This window comes from Artemia sp. Qi Xiang Cuo, chromosome 1, assembly GCF_049724085.1.
Source record: "Artemia sp. Qi Xiang Cuo chromosome 1, ASM4972408v1, whole genome shotgun sequence".
Lineage (NCBI taxonomy): Eukaryota > Metazoa > Arthropoda > Branchiopoda > Anostraca > Artemiidae > Artemia > Artemia sp. Qi Xiang Cuo.
The window spans coordinates 39,552,109-39,576,425 of NC_142794.1; the positions used below are offsets into that span (position 1 = coordinate 39,552,109).

General features: G+C 35.2%; 1 protein-coding gene across 2 annotated transcripts in view; it reads right to left on the bottom strand.

Moving 5' to 3' along the window:
- LOC148956298 (kanadaptin) overlaps nt 1-24,317 on the bottom strand; it is a 504,001-nt gene that overhangs the window by 185,805 nt on the left and 293,879 nt on the right. The gene's annotated exons all lie outside the window — the stretch shown is intronic.

A 24,317-nucleotide genomic window follows, 5' to 3' on the forward strand; every position in this document is an offset into this window, starting at 1 on the left:
AATAGAACAAATCAGTGAACTGACGTCATCTGTTTAAAAACTCATCATTTGAGTCGGTGGCCCCATAATTTTGTATTTTTTTATCCTGAAATTCAAAATTATTTCATTTTTCATTTTGATGTTTGATCCAAGGCAGTGGCGTAATTTCATCAAAATCCTAGGGGGGGGGAGGGGCAAAGTTGGAGTAAATTTTCCTAAATCAAGTGAAAATGACAGTGAAAAATGACCAATATAGTAAAACAAAGTAAAGATATACTAAAGAAAACTGACTCGTTTCTGTGGATGCTTAAATTGTGCCGGTTCATCTTAGTTTTGACAAGATTGTTGGAGAAACGAAATTTCCGCCTGGCAGGGGGTGGGCACACTGAGGTCTCGGAGGGCCAGTTCGAATCCCCCCCCCCCCCGGACCCCATTTAAGATTAGGACCCTGATCAAAGAGCGGATCTATTATAACTTTATGGATTTTGTCCCATATTTTTTTGTAACTAATATAATATGATGAAGATCGAGGCTTTTCAGGACCTGAAAAAATCAATCTTAAGATGAATTTGTTCGTCCGGGGTTTGTAAAGATGTTAATGATGCTTGTTGATGTCCTGAGTTTTCTTGGTGGAAAAGGACTAATTCTTGACCCCAATCATATGATTCTTGATGAGGCGACTCATGGATAAGAACAGTATGTGGTCGAGTGTTTCGATGGAGGTCTGCCGAAACATTGTGGGTTAATGGGAGATTTGCCAGAGGGATATGGTATATTATGGATGAAAGTGTATTGGTCCATATTGCGTCAGAACGTATTCTATAGAACAACGTGTTAGCCAATTTGGCCTGGAAAGGAGCGAGAATAGGTTGTATGGGTTAGTTGTGGGGTAATTCTTGCTAATCTATTTCAAAGAATGTCCTTTAGAGGACGGGGTATAGGCTCAAACATGGAAGATCTATTGCATCCTTTGTGACTTGGTCTGCCCTGTCATTGTCGCTTATTAAGATGTAGCTGGGTCTAGTAAAATATCAATGTCTTCAGCTTCATTTTTAAGGATACTAAGTGCATGTAAATTATGAGCTGAAGAATATTACTATTGGCAGGTGAGTTTTGCGTTTTAATAATGTTTCAAGTGCTAAATTTTTGGCATGAATTTCTTCGGACAAAATGCTGAGTTCCAGTGAAAGCTTTTCGTTCTCGTGTTCCAAAGGATACTGCTTATCTATTCGATTCATCTCATTTTAATCATCCGCATATATTACGAAGGAGAAATTTTTTTCCTTCGGTAATAAAATTTTTTTTTTTTTGAAAGTGAATTTGACCAAGTTTACACTAAAATATACTTGAGCACATTCTCCGTGACCAGACACATGAGCAAATATTAACAAAAAAAACTAAATATTATTCCATCACGTGATTGGAATATTATTACTAAAACCATCATTTTGTCTTCTTTATTTTATCGGTTGTCTCTTATATACTACTACTACTACTAACAACTCAACGCAGCACCAAGTCGTCTGAAGCTACGCACGCTCCTCCTCTATCCTAATCTATTCAAAGCCTCCCTTTAGGTTTAATAAATTTGGCATCTGAATAGTACATTCCGGTTTCTATGCATATATTTTCGTATTCTTAATTTCAATATTTTTAAAAGATGCTATCAGTATTTCTAATTTAAAAATGAAGGCAGATTAGAAAAAAACACAAGCCGAAGAAAGACTATCAGAGGTTGCTGCATGAGAAATAAAAGGTGTAGAACAGAAAAAAAGGACCCGAGTCATCTCGGGAAATGATCAGTTGCTCGATAAAAATTGTCTTTAGGGTGTCTATTTAACGTCAAAAATGAATTCTTTCAAGTAAAATAGCGTCATTCTCTAACTATTTCTGCATGTTGGTGTGATCTTCCACGAAGTAGTTTAAATGCGTGGACAATATAAGAAAACAAAAATAAAGGAGTCTGGAGGGGAGAAGTAGGACCAGGAGCCGCACCGCGTGTGTAAGGACAGATTGAGGGCGATTAACCTATGTAGCTATTGTATAAATTTCGAAACTGAACATTAGATGGTTTTTTCCTACACTGGATCTTCATTTTGTACGTTCAGTCTGCGGTATCTAAAGCTATAATTTGTGATCAATATTTTACTGAAGTAGGACATAAGATTCCACAGTTTATTTTACTACTAAGACAGCATTTACCAATGTCCTGAAGATACAGCCTAAATTTAGACACTTGGCTGTCTGGAACATAGATGGTATTGGTGAAACCTCCTCATATCTAGTTTACATGTTTGGAAATACCATCAACGATCTTTACCCCGATAAATACATGAGGCGCATGCCAAATATATGGTCTTAATACATCATGATGGATTGGCCCTTCCAAGTGCAGTGAATAATAATGCTGACATAGCCGCAAGTGATGAGAATAATATGATTCCGATTGACAAGTTACAGGAAGAGGACTTGCATATCATTTTCGAGAAAATAATCAAGCCACTATATAAATGAGAGTGTTGATTCTTTCGGCATGGTTTTTGCAAGAGGGGAGCTAGTTGCAAATTTGCTCATGAAAATAAAGTGACTCCGATAAGCAAAAATACAGTTCGACCTTGCCCTGAACAGCCCAAGTCAAAAGGGGTGTGTACATTTTTCGAAGAAGGACCATGCAAATTTGGTAGTCACTGCTGGCTCCTACATCCATGTTATAGTTTCCTTGCCAAGTCATGTAGTAGTATTGAATGTGTCCTTGATCATATAAAGATGTGTCCTCGTTTTAGATGCTTATATGAAAATTGTAGACAAGCGCATTTTAACCGCACTGACCTAAGCTCATCAAAATACGCCCACCTTCGACGACGCAAACAGCAGAAAATCCAAAACAAATCCTCTTGGGGTCTTGAAAAGAGTGGACACTCTTGGGTTCAAACGTAGGTCCACCTTCCTGGGCAATCCAGCAACCCTTTTCAGTAAACCACCCCTCCTTTGACACATCTCAGGAGCCTCTTAGACCCCCTCCCTCCTCCTCCCCCACATATCCATTTTCAACAACATCCAATCAACAACCAGCCCTGTCCTTATTCTATTGCCCCTCCCCTTTACCCCTTTCCCTGCAGAAGGTAAAATTGTTGGTGACTTCAGTTTAAATAATCCTGTTGCTGCCCCAGTCGCGATAGGGGGCAAGAAATTCCAAAATAAACCTTTTTCCCGGGAGTTTCATGACAAACGTTACGTATTTCTTTCTTTCCTTTACAGCAACGCCGAAAGTTTAAATCTAGAGAAATTTACTGAACTTCAGACTACGGCTCAAATGCTTGGCTCTTCCGTTATCTGTGTTTCCGAGGTCCACCGGCATGATCTAGATTTATTGACGGTTCTTTAAGTTTTCTTCTTTTATAAAACTTCGGCCTGATGACCATCCTCTTGGGATAAAAGGAGGAGGAATAATGCCACTCTTGCACGAAGATTTTAAACTTCAACTTTTAAATATACCTTTTCTTTAAGATAATGATTAAATTATTTGGGTCAAAGCCCAAGCTAAGCGACTCCCTAGGCTGCTCTCTGCCGTAGCAGTGTGCGTTTTCTATTATTCACCTGGTCAGCCAGCTGCAGCAAGAAAAGCTTTTGGGAGAAGCTGCAGGAATCGACAGATTATGTCCAGAGAACTTACCCATATTTTGGAGTAGTAATGCTAGGAGATGCTAACGAACTCGATAGCAAATCGCTGGCCAGGTCAATTTACCTTAAAACTCTAGTCGATTTCCCAACAACTAAGGGGAATACTTCTCTCGATGTAATCCTGACAAATCATTCGGAATATTACCAGAATCCAAGTAAAGTAGCACCGCTTGGTGGAAGTTATCATTAAATAATGTTTAGAGGTAATTTCTGGGCAAGAAAAAAGAGAGAGAGAGAGAGAAGAAGAAGAAAAAGACTGTTATCCTAATCCAGCAATTGAGACAAATGTGCACTTGAACGAGGTTTTGACCTTACTCATCTGTCCAACTACCTAGGACCAAATAGTATAACCGAACCATCAACCAAATGGAAATATCAAAATCCATGCAAAGTCGTCATCAACAAATGTAAGTCGTTTAAATTTGCAATCAAAAGCACCTTAAATCTAGCGAAATATTTCCAAGTAGTACCTTCCATTAGGGCTCATCAGAAGAAATATCACCTGCCTTAACGGGTTTCGAGGCTCTACTTTCTTTACCCAGCACAGTGGAGCCTCTACCATAAGATCTTTATGGTATCCCTATGTTAGGTAAAACTTGTGAAATAGATGCATACTAGTAAAGCTTTTCAAAATTACATACAAAATGAATTTCATTCCTTCCTTAATAAAATCCCAGAGGTCACTGAGCAACAAAGACCATTCTGAAAAAAATAAAGACTGGTCCAGATGTGAGTTATAAAACAAAGTCTTTTATTGGTATCCGGAACTAATTACAGATTTAAAGTTCTTCAAGCTTTTTTGAAAACAATTTACAGATTCAAAATTCCAAAAAAGAAAAGCGAAAGAGAAATTATATTAAAATATCATTCAGTATTTCTTTATAATTTTTTGTATATTTACCTAAAAGTTCATGATACATAAAACTAATTTTTTTAAATTGCCAACTAATTTTTTTGGCAGAAAAACCTCTTAAGATCAGTTTTTCGCTCAGTTTTTTTTTTACATCTATTTTTAAAATCTGTGTAATTACTGCAAATTTTGCATACCTAAATAAATAGGAATAATAAGCTGAATAAGTAATATTTGAATGTATATTACTTTCAAGGAATGAAAAATTAGTCACTTCAAAATTAAAATCATCCGTTTTATTATATATTTTAAAAACTAATTTATTATTATCTGAAATATTAATATTTAAATCTAAGAAATGGTCAGAGTGTCCTGTCCCATAGCAGGGCTCCAGAATTAACTCTTGTGGATAAATATTTTTTTGAAATCTCAATAAACTCTGCACAATTTATTACTAAGAGATCGTCCAGAGATCTTTTATTATTTGAAAGGTTGTATTTTACATTGCTTGGGATATTTTTATTTATCACTTATTCGAATTCTAATTGACTTAAAAACAAGTCCCCTATGAATGGACTCGCATTTCCACCCACAGGAATGCCAACAGTTTGTTTATATAAATCACCACTAAATCTTATAAAAGTATTAAATAGAACAAATTCCAATAAATCACATACCATATCCAAGCTATAACATCTTCAATTAATAGTAGCCTACTTCTAAAGAAATTCGTCCATCGGGCTGTTTTATCAAAAGTATCAATTTTCAAAAATCTGATATTAGACAAAAGAAAAGATTTATTTATGACCATTTTCAATTTTTCTAATACTAAATTAAGTGACAAATTTGTATACAGAGTATTAAAGTCAAATTAATCGACTCTTTTAGCTGAAACAATAGCCAAAGAATCTATCACTTGTAACGAGTTATTAACACTCCAATATGGGCTAAAGTTAAAAAAAATTTTTATTCTGGAGCAATATGCTTTAAACTTATTTCTAATTTCTTCTAAATTCAAAGATAGGTCCGTGGCCGCAATTCTGGTTGGACACCTTGCTGTCCCAGCAATAAAACGTGGTTTTTGTGGATTTTTATGAAATTTTACCGGCCAATATAAGAAAGGAAGCTTTTTATCATTATCATTTATTTTAATATTGAAGTTTTTCAAAATTATTTCTTCTATATTTTCAATTCAACTATTCTCCTCTATATGAGCCTTTTCGTATGTATTTGTTGTTTGTAACTCTTTTGATAAAATAACACAATAGATTTTCTGACAAATTATGGCAAAATTATTGCTAGCTTTATCAACTGGTAGAATTACAAATTCATTCTGCATATTAGCAATTGCTTGTTTCATATTGGCATTATAAAATATTGCATTTTTCTCAGAATTTTTTGGATTAATTCTATAAATGCTATTTCGTACACTAGTCAAAATCAAGTTTATCCAATTCATAAATCTATTTTTAGTAATTTTCTCCTTCTTGCACCATTTATCAATAAATAAATTTAAAGAATTCTTTAATCCCCTAAAAATATCTGCTGGCTTTATGCGGTAGGAAAGATGGAATTTAGACCCCATCTTCATTATATCTTGAAGATGAAGATGCTTTATAATGGACAAATCCCCCGTTACAACATGCTCGTAACTTTGATCCACATATGGTAAAAATTCCTCACAACTACAAACCGGTTTCAAATTTCTCTCCCTGTCAAGTTGTTTAAGTATTGAATTATAGTTAAAAATCATTTGACCAATCGTTTTTGAAAATTTATATGTTAAAATTGGAATATCTTTATGCACAAAATTACATGGAAGGGCATTCTTCTCTCTTCGCTGGTTTAAGATTCTGGATAAATTAATATCCTCTATTTGTTTAGAACCAGAATTAACCGACAAATATAATCTATTATCTTTAATAACAATCTTATTAGATTTAATATATTTTGAAATAAATTTTGATTTAGCTAAAATGCAAACTGCATCATAAATTAATTTAGTTTTCGAGTTACATGTTGTATTATTTTTTGCAATCCAGAATGCTTTTATCAAATTATTCCTTGATAACTTATTTAAAGATTTTATTAAACTAGCCACTCCATTAGTCTCGAATATCTGACATAAATCGATTAAAAATTCATTTTAATCTAAATAATTCATTCTATCATTTTTCCTATGTCCTCTTGATCGGTTTTTACGTCTAGTGGGGCAATTAAAAGAAGGATGCTCAGTTAACCCATTAATTCAGTTAGCAACTACATTGGACATGTCTCCGTATTTCGCAACTTGATCATTTAGCCCAAAAGGATAAGCGGTACCCTGAGCATGGATCTAATAATCTTCTCGTCTGCGTAATTTATTATTTTTCTCTTCTTTGGCAAAGTTTTCTAGGTCCAGATTATCTAAAATTGTAACAGTTAGATTAGATACTGAGCAAGTACCATTATTACAATGTTGAACTAGATAATTGTTAGTTTTAGTGGTAATTGTAGTAAATGTGTCCCGAAAATCTCTAATGTATGTTGTTAATTGTTTCCCCCACATATTGTAATGGACAATTTTTACATTCTAGTAAATAGATAATATTATTTGTTTTACAATTTACCTGTCCAGTTAATAAACATTGAAACTTTTTATTATATTAAGTGCTTTTAACATAATTTCGAGGGATGAAGTGATCTTGACAAAGAAAACAATGACCATTACACTTATTAATATTCGGCAGACCCCTTTGAATATTATCATTACCATTATTATTCAATATAAAATCAGAAATAAATTGAAACCAAAACGAAAAACAATACAAAGTCCAAAACATCTCCAGAAGCCAAACCAAAAGTCCACAAGAAATAAGGTTAATCTAACCAATTATACAAAAAAAATCATATATTTCCCGTGTTATTCTAGCCAAGGAACGGTAAGTCTCCTATACAGACGTTTCAGAAAAGGTGGTTTTAATAGTGCACTTTTTGATTTGAGCCAACCCTGGCTCTAGGAGTTGTGGGTTATTATATTTCTTAGCCTTGGACGTGATAGTCTCTTACCCGGTTTCTAGTTACAGCTGCGACCCGGATGATCTTATAATTTTTTATTTTTGTATTACAAAAATTTATTCTAGTATCTGAATTTATGGGCTCTTGTTTTTTTACTATGGGGTGTATTCGTCGTTTCTTACTAAATGAGAAATAAACTAATGACGCCAGTAGACTACTGACGTCATTAGTTTTATCTCTGAGAGTAAATAAAAAATTACAAACAGGAAAAAGCCTATGGGTTTTTCTTATTTGGAATAGTAAGAGACGAATTTCAGAGAAAGAGGCCTCAAACTAAGCCCCAAATTTGCCGTGGTTTGTTTTTTGCTAGGTTTCAGTCATCTCTGCTGCTATGATACCGATTAAACTTAGATAATACTTATTTATAATTTACTAGACCGACCCCTATGTAATTAAAAATATTTTATAGTTATTTTAATTAACTATGGGTAAGAGTTCGTGCTTTATTATAAATTTTTAGACCTTGTAGCTTCCTCATGCTAACATATAGGTTTTAAACTAGCTATCGCTTCATCACGGATCTTTACTAGAAAACTTAATATTTACTAAGGGCAAAAGTAATTTATTATATTATTATATGGCATAAAGATAAGCATGTATTAATATTGCGTTCAGTTTTTATGCAATATATGGTTATAACCTACACGATTATATCGTCATTCATCAAGCCTCTACACGAAAAAGCAGTTTTTTGTCAAAACTTATTCTACTATGAAAAATATTTTATTTTGAACTAGAAAAGGCACAAGATGTAGCAATTTCCTTTAAAAGAACCATTGTACAGGTTTCTACGTATTCATAGTGCCCAACTAGCTGAGGAGAGGAAAAAGCGAAAATTAAAAACAAAAAAAAGATGCCGATTATTCAAAGTATCTCTAGTAGCTCCGCTTTTCTGTATTTTCAAGCCTATATATTTCCCTTGTTGTTCAAGCCAAGGGACGGTAAGATTTCTATTAAAAGATTTCGGACAAGGCGGTTCTAAAGGTGTACTTTTTGTTTTGATCTGATTCTATTTTTAGGAGTTATTGGTTATTATATTTCTTAGTATTGGACGTGATTGTCTCTTACTATGTTGCTAGCGACCGCTGCAATCCGGATAAAATAGGAGCAGCTTGGCACAGGGGAAGCGAGATGGGCTCATAACCCAGAGGTCGGTGGATCGAAACTTCTAGCTGATAAAGTTTTATATTTTCTTTATCCCAATAAAGAATCTGTGGACAAATTGAGGAATTCCAAGGAAAAATAATTGAGAAAACAAAATTAGTTTGATAGTCTGTTCGGTGCTGGGCCTAAAATTTTAAGTGCTTTGTTGTTAAGTGAGTTTTGTTTTTGTAAATGTGTTTTGAAAGTGGATTGCAAAACTCTAGAACAATATTGAATGTGAAGCTTGATAGGTGCATTGCAAATCAGGATCAGTCATTTTTTAGGGAACTCGACACTGAGGGTTCTCAAGATTCCAAGGTTCTTTGAAAGCTTCATCTTGACACTTGCTATGTGGTGTCTGAATGAGAGGTTTTCATCGATTAAAACCCCTTGGTATTAAACGTTTCCTTTTTATTGTCTCTTGATGCGTCAACGAAAGGTTTCAATGTCAATTGTATCTTGAGCCAGTGAAACTATACGTGAAAAAATCCACGATTTGTCATCGTTGATGATTAGACGATTTGCATCCATCCACAGTTACATTTCTTCAAGAATTTCTCGTAGCTTTGTTTTGAGAGACTGGATGTTCCATTCACAGACGGCCATAACTGAATCATCCGCAAATGCCATTAGTTCGGCCTCGGCTTCTATTAATGACCCCGGTTTCGTTTGTGAGTCACAGAGTTTGCAGCAATAGGGGCTACAATTTGCAGGAGTCAGTACATGCTGAAAATCATTTAAGTGAATAGGAAACACTACCAGTTCCAGCATAGATCCCTGTGACACCCCACATCTAATGATGACATCATCTGTTTTGTCAATTCCTGTGTAAACTCGACGGTTATCTGGGTAAGACTTAAACCAATCTAAGACTTGGCCAGGAACTCCAATATGATCCAGCTTTCTAGTAATATTTTGTGGTTGCACGCTGTCAAACTCTTTCTCAATAGAAGCACAGCTGCAGGTAAAGCACCTGAATCTAAGATTCTGTTTACGAATAAAATTAGTGAAGTAAGGGTGTCTTCGGTTGATTAGCCAGCCCTAAACCCAAATTTGCGGCTGTTAAAAATGCCTTTAGCCTCTAAATATTGGTAAAGCTAGTTTCTTATTGGCGTTTCAAAGACTTTCGAGAAAACTGATAAGATTGAGATTGGTGTATAGTTTGCTGTGTGTGTATGACATCCACCTTTGTGTACAAGTAATATCTTTGCCGTTTTTAACATTTCTGGAAAGTCTCTTTATGTAATAAAAGATTTACGAGGTAAGTTAAAGTTTCAGCAATGGTTGTCACTACTGCTTTCAGTGCCTTTGTCTGAAGTAGGTCGAAACTGTAATCTGAAGAGCCCTTATGAATCTATACGAGTAATTCGAGCTCACCTGGTTTTACAGGACCCACTACCATTGATATCATGCACTTCTAGTCAAGGTGTTTTTTGTATAATTTAGCTGGTGTCCCGATGGGATTTGCAGTGGTTTGGCCGATATTTGCGGAAAATATACTCAGCAATGTGGCAACCTAAGTTGGTTTGGTAATTTCTTCATCATTCACAACCAATTTCACTGGTAATGTTGAAGCCTTAGTGTTTGGCCGTAGTACCAAGTTAATAATTCATCAGACTTTTCGACCATCCTTCCCGCTTTCCGTCAGCTTTTGGTGCACTTACCCAACTGCACTGGTGCAGTTGCTCTTCATAACAAAGTCCGAAGGACTTTCCTGCATTGCTCATACTTCTCTTGCCGCGTTACGCTCGGACGGCATCTATAGTCTCCCAAAAGGTTGGTTTTCTTATTCACAGAGGCCAAAAGACAATCCGTCATCCAGGAGCTAATTGGCTGGTCTTCTTGTCGTTTATTAGTTTTTGACTTTCTCACGCAACATCTACTGTATACGTCCAAGAAGATCGAGTGAAATGACTTAAATGCTTCGTTTATATCTTGAATCTCCATCAAGTCATTTCAGTTTGATTGCTCTAGTTACTGTTTAAAATTCTCAAAGTTTTCCTCTGTTAAACATATAATCGATAACTGGGGGTTGATTTATGACTATTACTTACAAAAGGTTTTTAACCCCATTCATTTCCTTTAAAATGAGCCGTTGAACAACTCTCTACGATGTTCCAGTGCCATGCTATCGGTTGAATTACTAACCTATACTATAATTAAGTGGCGTGTAAAATTTAGTATATGCAAGAGTGTACCGTGAGTAATATTTGATATATTTGAAATACAAAAAAATAAAATTCTTTCCTTCTAAAGATAATTACAACATAAATTAAACTTCCTCTAATTAAGTGTAAATCCCGTTTCAAAAAAATAACTTCCTAATCAGCAAAAGAAAATCCGCATTCTGATCTCCAAACATGCCAAACATTGACGCTAATCGGTTATGAATTTCGCGAAGATGTTCGGCAATAAAAAAAATGCTAGATACAAAGTTTCTCAGGAAGTTTAAGTTATAAGAGCAGTATGAACGTTTAATCATCAAAAATATGTAAAAAAAAATTATTGGATGGACAGTTAGCATAATGAAGTGAGTTTGCAAACATAATTACAAGGTAGCGGGCACTTCACAAGAGTTGAGCCAATCGCGAAATAGCCCTTAGCGCGCAGAACCTATACTTGTGTGATATAGTGAAGAAAAGTGTTTTTCGCGTCAATTATGTTTTGTTAATTATTTATTAGTCAATTATGGATTGTCTCTATTGCCATCATCATTATTTTTGAGAGTCAATATAATGATTAACTTTGCCTCTATTTGTCGTCAGTTGATGTGAAGCACTGTTGTACCCTATAATGTAAGTCATAATAAAACTATTGCTTTTTTACTTGTGTTAGTTTTATTTATATGTCTGTATCTAATCGCACAGCAGGTAACTAGTTCGTATGCCTCCATCGGTAACGTTCCCAGGAATCTGATTTCTACATGACATTAGAGGTAATTGATTTCGAGATAACTCAAGGAAAAGAGGTTACATTTATATAGTTACATATTTTATTTTCTCGCGTTCAGCGAGTGGCGCGGTCACCCATTTACTTTACTCCCCATTGCTGTGGTGCAGTCCTTGATGGCACAATCTTTAGCTCTACAAGTGGCGCTATCAGAAAACTTATAAGGTGTAAGTTCACAGCTTCAAACCTTAACGGCGTATCTGGCGCGATCGGTATACAGGGTAAATCCCCTAAACATTACATTTAGTGCGGTCGATTATTATTGCCACAGGTGCCACAACCATTTAATGCCACAAGTGGCACAGAATTTAACGCCACAAGTGGCACGGTCGGAAACTTGGAGGAAAACGTGCGAACTATTTATGCTACAAACTTCGTAATTTAAATTTATATCATTGGAGAGATACAGACTTATAGAAAAAAAGTGATTAGGCCTATAACCGCTAAGCTATTACAGGAAAACCCTTTAAAATATCTCATAGGAGATAATAGCCTCCCCCAAAATAGGTTAAGTGAAGAAAAAAAATATTTTGAGTTAATTCAAAAGCAAAAATGTCAGAAGAATTAAGCGAACTATTAATGGCGCAAAAGTTGGTCGCGAAAAATGTATAAATAGCAAAATCTATCCCGCAATACGATGGACAAACAGATATCGACGAATTTAATATCCAATTGGCCCAGTTTGTAGAATTAGCAAAAACAGTGCTAGAAACGTTAGTCGGTATGCTTCTACTTAGATTAAGAGGACAGGCCTTAACCTTTCTAAAGCAAATTGAAAATACTATAGGGGATGATGACAGCTTGCCGATAAATACATTAGAAAAATTGTTAACAGCATTTAAAGATAGATTTATCGAAACTAGTTCTACAAATAAATTAAAACACAGAATGGTATGCTTTGACCATTCACAAAATTTAAGAGAATATCTTGATAATATACGAATTTTAGTAGAAGCGAAATTCGGAAAAGGATCAGGAGAACTGTATGAAAAAAATCATACTACACGCCTTTTTGCAAGGGCTACCCCCAAAACTATATAGAATGGTAATATCCAAGAATATTCAAACGTTGGACCTTGCAGTTCAGGAAGTGGGTCGAATGATGGAAGTTTATACGATGGTGGCAAATCACAGTAAAACAAAAATAAATAGCCTAGGCGAATCAAACGCAAACCTGACCTTCAAGGGCGATCAAGCTTTTACAAACTTCTTTTCAAGAGATAATTCCCCAGGGCCACAAAGAAATAAAACGCAAGAATCCCCAGGCAGAAAACAGTACGTTTTCAGCCTGTCTAACAAATTAGTTATGAAAATAACCCTATAATAATAAGTCTATATTTGTAATCGTGTTGGGCATATCTCGAGAGAGTGCCGTTATGTCCCTAATCGTACACCAAGGATTGCCATCGGTATTACGCAAAATTATGGCAACCATTTGTTCGGAAGAACAAATTTTAACGCCAGTAGTGCACTAGGCCATAGCCTGGGAAGATTGCGCTAATCAGTACCTCACAACGTGTACCAACCAAATTTGTACAATCCTCCCCCCAATATACAAAATAATTATCGGCCGAAGGGAAATGAAAATTTTTCAAGCCGACGGCAAATAGTTAATTGGCCGACGGGAAATGAAAATTTTCTAGCCAACGGCATTTGAAGTTGACGCCAGCACCCGTCACTGGCGCAAGAAATTCAAACTATCGTAATAATAAATGGCAAAATCAACAAACAAATGTTAATCAATTAGCTAGAGATTCCATGAACATATCCGAAACTCTAATGCAGACACCGACGCATGAAATAAATCCTCAGGGAAACGCCTCAGACCCCTCAGAAGAATAAATTGGACCCAGAGGGTGCCTAGAATATTTTATTGGTCCAACCCAATAGTATTACCGTCTTGTAGTGATAGTAACAATAAGTTACCTATATTTAATGATTTTTGTGTGGCAAATGTTTACTTTAAGGCTTTAATTGACTCCGGTGCAACGATTAGTATCATAAACTCATGCTTATTAAATATGTTGCCTCCGCATATTAGGCGACAGAGGAATCCTAATACTCCCAATTTAACTAGCGTGGCAGGGCACAAATTGGATGCAAAAGGTTCAATTCGCCTAGACGTAAAAAGGGATAATAGAATTTTTCCGACAAATCTTATAATATGCGATAACTTTTCGTATGAAGCCGTTATCGGCGCAAATTTTTTAAGGTTGAATAAGGTATTATTAGACGTAGCGAACGAAAGGCTCGTCTACCCGGCTAAGGTAGGGGAAGGAATTTCTACCTTAAGAAATTGAAACAGAGGTTACGAAGAGAACGTAACACTAAATAAAATTTCTGGCTGTATAATGTCTCAATCTTTCGAAGCTTATGTTTCGCAAGGAGGACATGGCATAATCAGAAATTTGTTCAATTATTCTGAGAAACATTGCAGAAATGAAGTAAATTTAAATAATATGTGTATTGAATCAGCAAAAATAAATATAGGAGATATGCGGCAGTACAGGTCAAACGAAATCAAGAAAATAGTGGGAATTATGGAAAACATAGTAAAACCCAATGTGACGCCGCAAGATGCCGCAGTGACGCAGCATAGCGCCAGTGTGAATCTAATAGACAATAATACTGAAGAGAAATTGTACGGGTTCGCGATACGGAAAACAAAGATCCCTCCCAAAACAATACAAAGAATTCAAATATCTCAGATGATTGAATCAGTAGATAGCAAATCTGACATATGGCTTGCGATCCCATAGAATGAAATTCCTGAAAATCTGTTATGCGAGGAACAGATTATATCTTACGACAAAGGAGAAAGTTTTATTTGGGTAACTAATAACCATAAAAATGATACAATTACAATAAAAAAGGGGATGTGTTTAGTTCAAATCCACAGTTATCTCGGAGAATGATTTAGATAGATGGGAAAATTCCAAAAGAAACCTAGTTAATAGCATTAAAACCTCAATTGACAAATACCCTCTAACTAAATCGCAATTATTAAACAAATTGAATATGGATCATATTACAGACTTAGAACTTAAGAAAAAAATTATGCTAATTATTATGGAATTTTAAATATTTTCCGTATCTGAAGATGACATCAGACTGATACCATTTTATGAACATTCAATTCTAACGACTGGTAACCCTTTCGCGAAACCGCCATACGGTGTGCCTTATAAGCATAAAGAGTGGTTAAAAAATAAAATTCATGAATTAGAAAAAAAATGAAATTATACGCTGCAGTATAAGTCCGTATTCTTCACCAGTGGTCTTGTTACCAAAAAAGAATGGTGATCTAAGACTTGTAGTAGATTATAGAGCCCTTAACAAACAAGTAGTTAGTGATAAATTTCCTTTACCAAGAATAGATGAAATCCTTGACTCTATCTCGAGCAAAAACAAAATTTTTACTTCTTTAGATCTTACCAAAGGTTACCACCAAGTTAAAATCACCGGAAATGATGTCTATAAAACTCCATTTTTTACAACTGAGTGTGGTTCATATGAATACTTGAGAGCACCTTTTGAACTTAAGACAAGTTCATGCGCGCTATGTAGACCATTAATACACCTGTTAAGAGGATTAAAAAATATCATTCATTTTGCTGATGATGCCATATGCGTGGAGAAAACGCTGAACAACAATTAGCAACATTAGCTAATGTGTTCGAGAAATTCAGAGAGGGCAATTTAAAATGCCGGCCTGAAAAAGTAAATTTATTTTAACCTAAAATTAAATTTTTAGGAGTAGTGGTGACGCAAGGAGAGATATCCCCAGACCCAGACAAAATAAAATGTGTTGAAAACCTCAAACCCCCTAGAAATAAGAAAGAATAAAGAGGAATTTTAGGTCTTACTGGTTACTTTAGAAAATTCGTGCGCAATTACGCCCAAATTGCGAAACCCCTCACGGAATTAACTAAAGGGAACTCCCTAAGTCTTACCTGGTCCCAGGAAGCTCAAACTTCCCTAGACCGTCTCAAAAAGGCACTCATTTCGGAACCAATATTATCGCTGCCTGATTTTGAAAACGGACAATTCGTGGTCACAACCAATGCAAGTTCGAAGGGCATTGAAGCTAGTCTTTCGCAAGTAATCCCGGTAGAAAACCCTAATCCTCTAGAGGGAAGGCCTAAACAAAAAAAATAGAAAAAGTTATATGCTATTCGAGTAGAATCTTATCAAAAGGTGAAAGTAATTATTCCGCCACAAACTTACAATTATTATCTATAATCCACCACTTGAACAAATTTAGACACTATTTAATCGGTAGAAAATTTATACTACATTCAGACCATAAAAGCTTGCAGTACCTGCGCATATTTAAAAACCCCACGGGAATTCTAGCTAGATGGATTATGAAAATCGAAGATCTACACTACGAATTTGAATATTTAAAAGGTAAACAAAATGCAGCGCGTGACTTTTTCAGTAGATTCCCAGAAGAAATGCCATCAGACGCTGAGGAAAATGAGGTTCACGCTTTCAATGCTAAAACCAGACATAAATACAAGAAAAACAAAGAAAAAGACTTAGTGAAAGAAAACAAGTATAACTATTTTTCATTGCGTTTAGAAAATATAAAAACAAATCAAAAAAAACGAAATGGTTGTAGCACTTATTAATTATTTTGTGAATAATGATGCGTTACCAGATAAATTCAAAACTCTTAGAAAAAAGATGGATAATTTTTACTATGACCTTGATGAAGAAATACTATGCAGAATCGCGACTGCTGAGGCAAATAGAAACCAAACATCAATAATACCTGTATTACCCCAAAAACTTAATAATACCTGCTTTCAAATATTTTCACTCAGATATTGGTAGACATTTAGGAATAACGAAAACTTTCCATAAATTAAAACAATATTTTTACCTGCCGTCGGCAGTAACAAAACTCAAGGAATTTGTAAGTGCATGCGAAGCGTGTAACTTAAGATAAAACCTCAAGCTTATCCTAATCCTCCAATGGGAAGAGTCCCGGTAGCGAGATTCCCCTTTGATATTGTCTCATTTGATTTATATGGAACCAGTGGAGGCTTACTTGTTTCCAAAAGAGGCCATACTTGTATTCTTTCAGTTATAGATCCCTTTTCCGTATTTACTTTTGTAAAAGCACTAAAACATCAAGGCACTTACGCTACGAGTAAGGCGTTGGCGAAATTATTTTTAAAATTTGGCATTCCAAATAAGGTTATAAGTGACAACGGAATCAATTTTGTTTCAAAAGTAACAAAAGACTTAATGAGTTTTCTTAACATAGAGAAATTGGTGACTTCACCATATCACCCACAAGCTAATGGTAAAATAAAAAATAGGCATAAAATATTTTTGAATGTATTAAGCATTTATAAAAGGACAACAGGAACGCAGTAATCAGTAATGCAAAAGCAGTAACGCAGTAATGGAACTAAGCAGTAATCAATACTGCTTATTCAGAAACAACCAAAGACAACCCTTTTTATTTACTTTTTGGTCACGATTTTAGAATCCCGCATGATGAGATTATTGAGTCCCGGCAATATTACAATAACTCGGAGGATTACAAACAAGAATTCATAAATAGGATGAGGAAAACTTATAAAATAGTAAAACAAGAGTTGGAAAAATGTAAAATAAGTCAAGAGCTAAGAAACGTACCCAAAATCAAAGGGAATATAGATTTTTGGATTGGGGATTGTGTCTACCTAAAAAATTAGGCAAAGATGGAAGGCAAGAAACTTTCCAACAAATATTCTGGACCGTACAGAATAGTCAAAAAGTACAATAACGATTATACTTTTAAAATGGTGAACCCCGATAATTGAAGAACTTACAAGGTGCATGTTAGCCGAATAAAAAGAGCGAAATTTCCAGAAAGATGGGTACCACGTCCCTCGTCTACCGATTCGTCAGATGCAGAAAATGAGCCCCCTAAATCGAAATTGGCAGAGCTAAAACCTTTTAATTTCAAGCAAGACTATTTCGAGAATGATAGTGACGAGGAAAACTTTAAAGAATTTTTAGCAATGAAAAGTTTAGTTATTCCTAAAAGAAAATCCCTAATACCAGTAAGAATAAAAACGCCAAAAGTTCCAAAAAGTTCATCATCAGAGAGCACAGGAGAATTAGATTTTACGATATCTCCAAAAAACCAATATTTTCCTGATAGAATTTCGACTCCTTGTCCCCCAAAAGATTCCTAGATGATATGGTTTCCCCAGCAACCCTAATAGAGAGACCCTTGTCGCTATGGAGGAATTGAACAGAGCTGTAGAAACTCCGGGTATTACGGTAAAGAAAACTCCTCCCAAAGATTCAATTAAAATAAATCTGCGAGAAGCTATGGATTTAATAAATTTCCCTATAAAAATGAGTCAAAGTACATTGCCTAAGAATAAAACTCCCAAGGACGACAAGCAAGGACAATATCATGATATAACTGTGTCCAAGGTCAAGCCTAAACAGTGGACTTCAGGGAGGGAAACACTAGTGCAAAGAATGTCCCATCCCCCTGAAGACATGGCATTTAAACAGCGGAGGAACCCCGCAAAAACTTTTGATTCCTCTCATAGCTCTCAAGAATCTTTCAAATCTCCCGAGTTGAAAACTCAAAGCAAGGACTTAGAGAGTAAACCTTCTACTTCCAGAGGAGTAGAAATTTACGAAGGAAGGGGAGATGATACCTCAAAAATGTGAGGTGCAACCTCTAAAAGTTCTAATGCGGAATCATCGGAAACTAGTTCCAAAGAGTCTGACAGCGAATCAGACCATAGGGTAGTTAAAGAAACAGGAAATTTAAAACCGACTTCAGCGGCCGCTCACGCGAAAGAAAGAGTATTAAAAGGGCAAAAATTTTTGAAAAAACAATAAAAAAAGTTTGATATTATTTCACTATAAAAACCTAAAAAGAAAAAACCCCAAGAAACAGAAAAAAAAAGTAACGACACAGTCAGATAGAACGTTTAAGACACCGAACAGATTAAAATACCCTTAAAAATACAAAAAGATATTTTATTGATAGGCATCACAAAGGAATAATAGCTTACAAACTTCTAGCTCACAAGTAAAATTCTACGCGTACTATTCCAGTACGATGTATCCAGTCCAACTGAAAGAAGTCGGAGTGTTGCCTGGCGGTTTGGCGTATGGTGGGTAACAATATTGAAGTTTCTCAGGCCAGACTTCGAGCCGCAAGACTGGGTCCCAAATCTCCTCCTTCTAGGAATAAATTAAATTGAAAAGTTGTGGAGGCACTGTTAACCATAAGGACAACCCATATGTCGGGCTAAGAGTTTTCATAAAAATAACAATGTCTCATGTGTCTCTCCCATATTGCACTCCCAAATTTTACCCCCAACTCAGTCTTAAGTCGTGTAATCGAACCTAAATAGATGGACCACGTTTTCTGGGAGGTCTGGGGGGAGCTCACCCTCAAGTAGAGTTTGGTTTGTTGTGGTCGAGGTCTCCTCGGATTTCCTATGAAAAAAATTGATCCATGTCCTAACAAAGATTGATGTTATCCAAAACAAAAATTACCAGCGTAAAAGTTCATAATGATAAACTGATCATTTTCAGATCATGGCAACGGAATCAAAGTCTCTCCGTAAGGCGATAATAGATACTGAGTTTATCACAATAACGAATGTGAAGGAAAACATTATATATATCGGCAGCTATGTTGGTGGTCGATGAAAAAGGAAATCAGATATAGGCGAAAGAATGGGATCTAACCTACAACCTTAAAGGGTACGCACCCCACACTTATAAGTATGGATTGGCACTCGCGAATACCCCCAAGTATCGTCCGGCTAGAGGGGAAGTCAAAACAAAATATAGAAGAAGCGCGAAACAACTTGGCTGTTTACAATTATTAATAAGACGCCTACAAAAGAACCTCAATATCAAGTATTTCTATTCCGAGGGATCCACTCAAACGGACCTTTTACTTCTTGATAAATGCAGAGCCCCCAAAATTTGCTATAACCTTGAAAAAAATCCCCAATGTGTCAAATATGAAGGCATACATCATCCTTTAGTGGAAATTCAATTTTACAAACAATTTTTATTCGACCCTGAATCTGAAGAATACAAATCCCTTGGTAGTAAATTATTTCTGAAACGTATGAAAACATACCAAAGAAAAAAAGACGCCTATAAAAATAATAACAAGAAAATTAAGAGTAAATTCTAAACTCAAAACCACCTATTAGTATGTAACTATGGAAGACGTTAATCTCGTATATATAAACTATTTGGTCTTAGTCCAGATTATAATAATTTTAGGCCTACAAAAAAAATATGATAACAGTGTAATTATGTGCTGCTCGCTTACTTATTTATATGTTGCTTACTCGAAAAATATAATGCAAAATTTGGTTGTATAGCAATTATTAGCTAAGCTTTAAAGGTATATCTCAACCAGTCTTAAAGGCATATCATAACCAGAATAAAGCTTGGAAGTCCTAACTTTACTTCCATAACCTTTCTAATCCTAAAATATTTATTCTGTTTTACGCTTACAAATCAGTTTTATTTGTACAGTACCACAAAATAGTTACATAATAAAAAATAACCCAAGTTAAACGTTAAAGTGCCTTTGAAAAAAAAATAAGAATAACAAAGTAACAAATAAACGAATTTTGCAAAAATGAATAAAATTATTGATAAATTAATTCTAGAAGCAAACAATAAGATGAGGCTTAAGAATATCATCATAATCCTCGTTGTTCACACAGTAGCCCAAGATATTGTAAAACATGGAGTAATATTCAAGCATGAAAATTCATTGCTAGCTAGCCATGACGTATGGAAGATTTTTATGAAATTGGACCCCAAACCCTTCGAGACCTTATTTTAACAAGTAACAAGACTAGAAAAAAACATGAATGAACTTAAAGAATCGATATTTCATTTCCTAAGGTCGGACGAAGGATTACAGGCCATTAAAATAATGCATAGTAAAGATAATAAAGAGTTTTCAACTTCATTTGTCCCCAAACTAAAATCAAAATTCGTAATAGATGACTTTGATAAAAAAAATGGCAGAAATTGACATGGCACTTGGGACGAGAACCAAGGAGGACAGAAGGAAAAGATCAGCAGATAATATTGAATACTTATCGAGAGAATCTACTGCAATGAAATCCACACAAAACCATAAATTACTGACTAACAAGGAAAATAAAACCTTATGATGGAAATTACGCAATGATAAAAGAACAACCACTACGTAATCTAAATGAGAAACACGCCCAAAAACTTTCAACTCATCAAGCCTTCTTAATATTATATAGACAAAGACTAAAAGCCTTATTTGAATTATTTAATACGGAAATACAAAAATTAAAGCAAAGTACCACGAAGATTTTTGAAGTATTCTTTCGAAGAAATAAATACCGTAGCTCTACAGGCCTAATTCCCATCATCGGAGAACTCGCCTCCCACCTTTTTGGTTTGACAACGGAGAAAAACCTAAACAGCCTGAGGGAAAATGTAAAAAAGTTGAATAATGCCATGAACGTAACATTACACGTTCAAAAGATACAAGCCTGTGTAGCAAATTACCAGAGAGGTGAAATTGAAATGATATCTAAGAAGATCTCAAAAACTGTAAACGTAATGAATTATTTAAGGAGAGAAGTGGACCACGTGGTGACAGACGCGAGCCTTACCACGGTATCACTCGATACAATTACCATGTCACTACTAAATATGGCGACAGATGTTAGCAAACTCGAATTCACATTATTTGCCCTCACGGGAGAAACTTTGTCATGGGACCTACTAGATCCTTCTGACCTAAAAAGTATGTTAGACAAAACAAAAACGCACCTAACGTTCGGCTTACTTTTACCCGTAGAACCAGAAGTATCAAATATATTTCTTTACTAGACTAAATTAAAATTCCACATCACGAAATAAATGAACAGTTATTTGCAGTAGTAACAATTCCATTGATAAGCCAACAATCTGTTTACGACTTGTACAAAATTTCGACCTTCCCTGCTAACAAAAAGAAGACAAATTTATTTATGACTTTCACACCTGAAGCAGAGTATTTGCTTGTTGATCAAGATAGACGAAAATACGCCCTAGCCAATACACAAGACTTAAAAGAGTCCGTATTATTCAAAAATCTAGTATGCCAGCTTACTTTACCAACTTATAATGTCAAATCTGGATCTTGTATGTTAGAAATATTTTTAAAAGACACTAAACAGGAAGAAATACCAGATTCCTGTGAAGTCCTGATAGGAAGTACTAAACGAGAAATATTCATACACCTTAAAAATGATCTTTGGTTATTTTCTGTCCCAAGAAAAACTGTTGGAACTTTGTCTTGTTATAATAATACAGAAAGAATAGATCCAAGTTACAGGATAGAATTACTGTTACAAGATATTGGTACGATAACCATAAAATAAGGATGTCGACTTGTAACTAAAGAGTCAACTGTTCGAACGTCGTTAATTACCACGAGCACTAGCATAATAAGTCCCAAAATAATCAATTTCAAGCCAATTAACCTGTCTTACACTGTTCCCAATATAGAAAGTGAGGAAATGAAAACCTCGTTATGGTCCAAAATAGAAAAGATTAAAGGGACATTAAGGCTTACAAAAATAAGAGAAGCTTTAGACTCCCAGATTCTCCTATTTACAAATGAAGACCAAAGATTAACGTCCGTGGATGATAGATACGGATTATTCTCAACCAATTTTTGGTGGAACATACTACTGACCGTATGTTTCGTGTTCGTGATTTCCCTGACCATGAGAATCTTACTGACTTTAAATTATGGAAAAATCCTGAGACTAAGAAGGCAAAACCCAAAGGAAGAACACGGGGAAACGGCTGAAATGCAGAAGTTAAACCCGGAACCCCATGAGAACGTCTAAGCCAAGAAAAAGGGAAGACATTAGAAAACGAGTGGGTATAGAGGTCTCCACTTGTCCTTGCTATGTCTTGTTCCCTCATTTTAAGTGTCGTTTACGCAAAACCGTGTGGCTATGACGCTGCAACATGCGTTTCTTAAACAGCACGGACGTGCGTGAACAATGAAGGCATGAAATATGTTGTAAACTGAGACTTCAAATTTAACAATGTAGAGTAACTTATGTTTAAAGGATTGTTTTAAATCTAACGTAGAATTACATAAGTGTTGAAGAATTAAATAAGTCTTATATCGTTGTTTTTTTCAACAAAAATTAGAAAACATCTTTGTTTTATATTTCCCAACGAAAACAATATATATATTTGAAACTGACACGATAATGAAATTGTTTTGTCAAAATCAAATTATTTGCATCAATATCAATGTATTTGTTTAATACTATCTTGTAGTTTAAAATTCACCGTAACAGTAACCAATTATATTGCTTATTATGTACTATGACGACTTGTTTTAAAGATCGTGTGATTCTGCCTCGTTATTTTTATTACGGGAAGTGGATTGACATATTGGAAATCGATCATTACAATGCGTTGTCCAGTGCAGATACAACCTAGTAGCATCTATTTTCATCATACCTCAACCAACGAAGAGTACTCACCATAGACTCCAGGCAATTTTCGTCCTAGCTTCGCTTATGAAAATTATAGTTACCTTTTGATCGTTGTTTCGTCAACCACAAACCATATTACGTATCAGGTAACACTATATTTGAATCTCAGTATCCAGTGCATTATCGAACTATATAAACAAATAAATCCCGAGAACCCCATTGACCAGTACAAGATATATGTACATAAATATCACCCTTGATAATCCTTATAGATCCATGTACCATACGACTGTATATTTATGAAATTTGATGAACCCAAAGATTATTTATGCGTCGCAGATTCACGCGTCGAATCCCTTTCGACCATTTCTTGGAATCCATCCTATCACCTCTATCAAATGCGAAAAGTTTATATCTCTGTTATCCCATAAATGTTACGAGATAACTTCTGAAAAATGGACCTAGAAACGAACCAAGGAATTACAGAAACCAAAATTAACCCCAGCGACTAGCCCCTCAGTGACAATATACTCCTCCCACAAATTAAAGACAATATGTTGAAGGAGTCACTAAATTTTGATAAAGTTTGTTGACCCATTCCAAATCCAAACATCAATTCCCCTGTGATTAACCAAGGAATCACCGCAAAAGTTAATAGACACAAGCCAGGCACGAACAATTTTATAAGAGAACTGTAATCTCTAAGTGTACAAACGAACAATTTTATACGAGAATTACATTCTCTATGTACTTTAAAATATCCCAAGAACGATATTCTGACAAGAAAATCAACCCAATCCGGACTGTGTTGATAATAGATCAAGTCCCAAGCCCCAACAGTCCCAGTGCTCAACCCCTTAACGATAAAGCACCTTATGAACTATCAAAAAAAGCAGGTGAGAATGAAATCTGATAGCATATTCCCACAGACCTGTAGTTGGAAGTATTATTTCCCGTTTGACAATTGGAGAGAGCATTTCGTCCAAGATGAACATACACATACTCGAACCATTCTGTGAAGAAGCTATTGTAAGTGTTTTAAATTTTTTTTGGCACAAGACGAAAAGAGTGAAGGACCTTGATGTACAACAGAAGGAGTGAGTACGCTAAAAGATATGTAAGGTGGTGAAATAGGTGTGAATTTGCATATGTTACATTTT